The sequence below is a fragment of the Dipodomys merriami genome, unplaced genomic scaffold (assembly GCF_024711535.1).
Source record: "Dipodomys merriami isolate MVZ:Mamm:240054 unplaced genomic scaffold, mDipMer1.0.p SCAF_15, whole genome shotgun sequence".
NCBI lineage: Eukaryota > Metazoa > Chordata > Mammalia > Rodentia > Heteromyidae > Dipodomys > Dipodomys merriami.
Window position 1 is genome coordinate 24456914 of NW_027202826.1, and position 6653 is coordinate 24463566.

Below are 6653 nucleotides of genomic sequence, written 5' to 3' on the forward strand. Positions count from 1 at the left end.
TTAGAGTAATGTTTAAATGCTTTAAATAAATTTATGTGAAAACAATGATAAATGAACTCTAGGCATTAAAGCATTTGTTTCTTAGCAGTGAAGAAAGATTGGTGCACCAAGGTAAACTCTGATGCTCAATCTTGTCTAAAGTGCTTTATGCCATTCACTACGGGCATTTGCTTATACTGTCTAGTGGCTTACTTTTGTAATCCCAGCAACAGAAAGATGGAGGTCAAGAGGATTACAATATGAGACCAGCTCAGGCAGAAAAGTGTACAAGATCCTATTTTAGTGAAAAAAGCTGGAAATGGTGAAATATGCCGCTCATCTCCAATTATATGGAAGGCTGAACCTGGGAAGACTAGTTCCAGGCTAGCCCAGGCAGAAAAGTCCATGAGATTTCACCTTAACAGAAGATGCTGGGCCTGATGGTGCACACTTGTTATCTTGGCTTTGGCCAGAAGCCGAAAATAGGTAGCTCACATTCCAGGCATGAGTCTTGGCAGGAAGTGAGATTCTCTCAAAATTAACTGGTGCAAAAAAGTACTGGAGTCCTGTGTACATGGGCCCAGTGCTAGCAAGTGTGAGGTCCTGAGTTCAAACTCAGTGCCAGCAAAAGAGAAATGAATCTGTGGTTACTGATTTGTTTCTCTCATTCATATAAAGGTAGATACTAGCAAATATAAGCATAAAGAGCATCATGACAATAGACCATTTCTAAAAAATGGTTTACTGTTGGATTTTAATATATCTGATGATGGATTTTGTGCATCTTTTGAAATAATGTCTGATTTAGAAACCATTTCTTTTATAACTTCATATTTGCTTGTTTCCTCTTTGACTTTCTTTACCTTGTTTTATTTTTAAAAAAATTTTTACTTTGTCAGAAGATATATAGGTAGCCAAAGGAACACAAGCTAAGTTGTTTCTTTGTTTTGTTTTGTTTTTTTTTGTTTTGTTTTCTATATCTGATTTTGATTCTCTGGATAAGCAGAAGGCCTTTGAAATCACTAGTTTTGGACTTTGAAAGTTATTTTCAGATCCCATAAGGATATATTTAGGATATATCAATGATTCACTTGCTCAAATGTACTTTTTCCTAGATTAAAAACACCAGAGAAATTGGAGTAGGTTCATGAATACATAGCTAGGACACCTCCTAAATAATCCTTAACTTTTTAAAGAAAAACAAAATTCTTTACAGCTACAGTGCATACTCTGAGAGAGCATGGCCATTATAAATGAAAATCCAACTTCAAGATATGCCATCAATAAAGTGGAACAACAGTGGAAAATTCATGCAATTTTGTGTATGACTATTAATCTGGGTTTATTAATCCGGGATGGAGTAGAAAAAGAGACCAAGCTCTGGGGGAGGGGGGGGAGAGTACTAAGGGAAAGGGGTTGGGCTAACAAGAAGGATGAATGAGGAAGAATATGGTCCAAATGGATTGCAAGTATGAAAATAGAACAAAAGAACCTGTTGAAATTGGTTTAGGAAGAAAGGAAGGCAATATGGGAGAGTGACAGAGGAGCTATGATTGTAAGATCGATTGGAATATATTGTTTTCGTAAGTGGAAATGTCATACTGAAATCTCCTACTCCTGTAGTAATGTATGCTAATAAAAAAGAGGAAATTATAAGTGTTTATTCTTCTTTTTGGTTGGTTGTGGGGCTTGAACTCAAGGCCTGTACACTGTCCCTTAGCTCTTCTGCTCAAGGCTAGAGCTCTACCACTTTGAGCCACAGTAACACTTTCAGTTTTCTAGTGGTTAGTTAGAGATAAGAGTCTCATGGACTTTCCTGGTGGGCTGGCTTTGAACTGCAATCCTCAGATCTCAGCTGCTTATTCTTTAAAGATATCTATGTTGTTAAAAGTAAAGAAAGGCTTCAAGGGGCTGGGAAGGTGGCTCAGTGGTAGAGCGCTTGCCTTGCATGCCTGAGGCCCTGGGTTCGATTCCTCAGTACCACATAAGCAAAAAGAAAAAAGCCGGAAGTGGTGCTCAGGCCCAGAGTTCAGGCCCCACAACTGGACCAAAAAAAAAAGAAAAAAAGAAAGGCTTCAAGCTAGGTACACGTGGCTCCCTGCAATCCTAGCTCTTCCAGAGGCTGAGATCTGAGGATGGCGATTCAAAGCTTGTTTGGGCAGGAAAGTCCAGGAGACTGTATCTACAATTAACTAGCAAAAATGCCAGATGGCAGATATGGCTCAAGTGGTAGAACACCATCCTTGAGCAGAAAAGCCACGTGAGTGGGTAAGGCTCTAAGTTCAAGGCTTGGTGCTGGCATGAAAGAAAATCTAAGAAATAATTTCAGATGAAACTACAGATTAAATAGTAATAATAAAATGTTATGTTGGACTGGAGAGGAAAATGTATAATAAATATTATTATTAAGATAATGGAGGAAATTGAGATAAGGATGGCTGATTAAGCAAAAATCTGTTATTAATGTTCAATGAATTCAATATTAATATTAAAGCAAGGTCTCAGCTACTGAGCTTATGAAAAGAGACTAAAGTAAATATTCATGTTTTAAGGAGATGCTTAAGTAATATTGAAAAGTACGAGATGGGTGCCAGTGGCTCATGCCTGTAATCCTAGCTGCTCAGGAGACTAAAATCTAAGGATGGAGGTTCAAAGCTACCCCAGACAAGAAAAATCCATGAAGTTCTTATTTTTAGTTAACTACCAAACAGCTGAAAGAGGATCTTTGGTTCAAGTGGTAGAACACCAAACTTGAGCAAAAAGCTAAAGGACGGCTCCCAAACCCTGAGTTCAATCCCTAGTACCAGTATACACACATGAAAAAAAAAAAGGAAAAAGAAAAAGAAAAGAAAAAAAGGAAGAAAAGCAATGAGCGGATCTGTTATGATGTAAGCAGTCAGTTCTCCAAATATATAAAGTGAGAAATTAATAAAACAAAAGTGGCAAAATTATAGCAACTGGTGCATCTGATAAAGACTTATTAGGTATTTAATTTTCAAGTTTCCTGTGGGTTTGAAATTATTTCAAAATTTTAAGGTAAAAGAAAAGAAAGATCTCAGTCAACGACTAAAACACAGGTAAGAGATAAAAACTTAGCTTAAGTCCCATCTCTGAATTAGAGATAGAAATCTGTTATCTAAGTATTTTTTGTTTAGATTGGCAGAAGATATGCACATAATCATTTTTCACATGTTCAACACATGCTAGACAAAACATTAGCACCTCAATAATTACAAATGGTCCAATCCTTTAGATTGTTAAAAGAAGACTAATATCAAAGAAGTTGCAAAAGTTGGAAATTGGCTTTGACATCAGTGCAATTAAAATGCATTTTTAAAAGACAGAAATCAATATTGCACAGGAGCTATTAGAATATGACTCCCTCAGGCAGGCATTTTTGGTATTTGTTTAAACATGATCTATGTCATTTAGTAGCCCGTCTCCAAACACAGCAGCTGGTTCCCTTTCTTTGGCTAATAAGTATTTCCTTAGCCCTGGGAAATCCTTACAAACTCAACATTCATTGAATTCCCTTTTCTTAGGCCTCACTTTAGTCCCTCTCCACACACCCCTGCCAATCCTACTATCCTTTTACCCTCAGCAGAGTAGTTCACTCCAGCAATTTGCACAATTGCAAAATTAGACACCTAAGGTTTTTATTTTCAAAGCACTCATCCAGGGGTGTGTCCCAATTCTTGGCTTCTTTAAATACGCATGTATGCATGGAGGGTAGCCTGCACCTTGATGAGCCGAAGCTCTGGTCCTTTCTTGGGGTTTAAATCAACTTCTTGATGTACAGTTACAAGATTTACTATGGTACCATGGTTATGCTTTGGAGGGCAAATGTTCAAAAGGAAGTGACCATGTCTGTCCATTGCCAAAACAACAATGTGTGATTGCTTAACATATGTTATCATGCTAACAAAGAAAACTTTTGGAGAATAGTGTTTTAACTCTGATGTTCACTAATATATTGTAGTAGACTAAGCCCATTATTATCTTTTTACTCAATGGATGGAAGGAATTGCTACCAAGGATGATAAATGATTAAAATGAGCAGTTATTTCAAGAGAATCAAATCTTTGTTATAGTCAGGATAGACTGCATTCATTGTTTCATTCATTTACCTCAAAGATTACAAAATCTTCCTTTGATTATAATACGCCATTTTGAAGTGATTAGCAATTTAACCTGCTCACAAACCTAAGAATAGAAACAAGAACAAAAAAATGAGAAAATACACTAAATACACTAATGAAAACTCTATACTATAAACTCCATTTCTCCCCTTGTGTTGAATTTTGGATATGCTTCATTGTGTTTTTGTATATTACCTATTTTAGTATATAAAAGTAGTTATTATACTAAAGATAAGAATGGGTTAGACCTTGAACTATTTGGGCATTTCTGAGTTTGTTTGTGTAATTACTCTTTGGCTTTTTTTCACCTTCCCAGGGTGTGTGTGTGTGTGTGTTTTCACTCACTCACATTTCTTTCTTTCACTTTGTAGCACTTTCCTTAGCATTTCTTATGGAACATGTCTAGTGGTGATACATTCTCTTAACTTTTCTTTGATGATGTCCTTTTTTACATTTTTGTTTCCAAAGGATAGGCTTTCCTGGGTCCAGCATCCTCAGCTGACAGCTCATCTGGCTTTAAAAAACCATTATTAGAAAGATGATGCGGAGAGGGGTTACAACTGTATAAGTCAGATAAAGGTAAATTTCTTTTTGAACAATGTCATCCCTTCTCTCACTCTCTCCCAGTTTTTCCCTTCCATTCCCACCCACAAGTCGTATAGTTCATTTTCAACCTAGTGTCTAGTGAGTACCAGTGCTACATTTTGTTCACCTTTTGTCCTTCCATTTCTGTGCTCTTCTGGCATTTAGAGTTTCTATTGAGAAGTCTGCTGTCTGGCAAACTGGGATACTCAACCGGGCCTTTTGTTTCCTTTCTCCTGAAGCAATGCAAACATTCGCTTTCACATTTGAGACCCAAATATTTGGTCTTTAAATCCTGTCTCAAAGTTCTTGTAAGCTTTCTTCTTTCCTCTTCATTCTTTCTCCTTCATCCTTCATATGTTCAAATAGTCTACCTTCAAGCTCATCAATTCTTTTTTCGGATTGATCTATGAAGTTATGGATGACTCCTATTTGCATTTTAAATTTCACTGGTCATAATTTTCAGCTCAAAACAATTATTTTAAATTATCAGGTAGCTTTCCTATTACTGATTGCTGCCACCTGGTTACTTTTTAGTATACCATATTTTGGGGTAATATTTTCCAGAAAGGTCTTGATGCTTGTTGGTATGAGATGTTTCCGAGCATTGAAGGATGAGGTATTCCTCTTACTCTTCATAATGTGGCTTTGTTTGTGCCTCTCTTTCCAGAAATTCTAGGTAGGCTTCTTCCTTTATTTCAGCATTGGCCAGGAGTCTACTGGCAGTTTGTGGTCACTGTTTCAGTACTAACGGGCAATCCAAGCCCATATCTGGCTCAAATATATAATGATTGATGTTTTGTTCAAAAAGAACCAAGAAAGTATTTAGAAGACATTCTCTGTAGCTGGAGTAGTCCTAGATACCTTGTTATCAGCCTGTGGCCAGACACTGTAAGATTCTGGGCAGGGTCATCATAGATTGACCAGTTCTCAGCTCCTATATCACATCGTGGTCATCAAAGCTACCAACTTGTATCACATTCTCAGCTCACAGCCTATGAAGGCCAATATGGGACTGAGTCCCATACTGCTGTAGGCTAGTACTGAAGTGGACTTGTGGCTAAAGACTACTGCAATCAGCTACAGGTGATGCTGCTAGTGCAAATAAAAACCCAAGTTTTCCTTGGCACTGGAGCTGTCCCAGAGTCTCCATCCACAGGCAGGCCGGGGCACCATTAGGATGGGGATCTATCCAGTTTCCCTAGGCTAGGACTCAGTTTTAGGAAACGCCTTGTGCTTACTAACTTATCCTACCCCACTCCAAAAGGGTCTTATGACATACTGCACTGCCCATGGTTGGAGAGTGTTAGCACTAAGTTGAGTTTCCAAGCTGTGAGTATCTATACAATATCAAGGGTACACTGCGGCCCACACCACAGCTAGCGGTAATGCAGGCCCACCCGTGCAGCTTTCCTCTGGAGCACAGGTCTCTGTCTGGTGCTGGAGGATGTCCACAAGTTCCATTTGTGGCCATGAGCGTGATCATGATTGTGCTGCCGGTGGCTACTAAGTGGGCTGGTACCTGGGTATCACAGTCCTAGGGGTGTCCTCAGTAGGAGGATGAATATGGCCAGTGCCCAATCCAAGGCTAGAAATGGTGTAGGTAGCAACAGGCCTCTGGTGTAAGGGGATGGTCTACAGGCTCATTTGTGACCTTTGGCCTACATACCAAGCCTTCAGTTTCTACTGGCCTGGCACTGGGCCCAGAGACAAAGCCCTGACTCCACCCTGCTTTCTGGGCGATAGAGTCTTGTCCCCTGCTAAGCAGCTGAAGAAGGATGTTGCAGGCAGCCACATCATCAGGCCCAGCACTGCAAAGGGAAGTTTTGTCCTGTAGTGGCATTTACTGTGGCAGGCTTGGTACCAACTCAAGTAATGTTTTTAAATTTTCAGTTCTTACGCTCTTTTATCTAATTTTTAAAAAAAATTATTTTATGGAAACCACTAGAAACT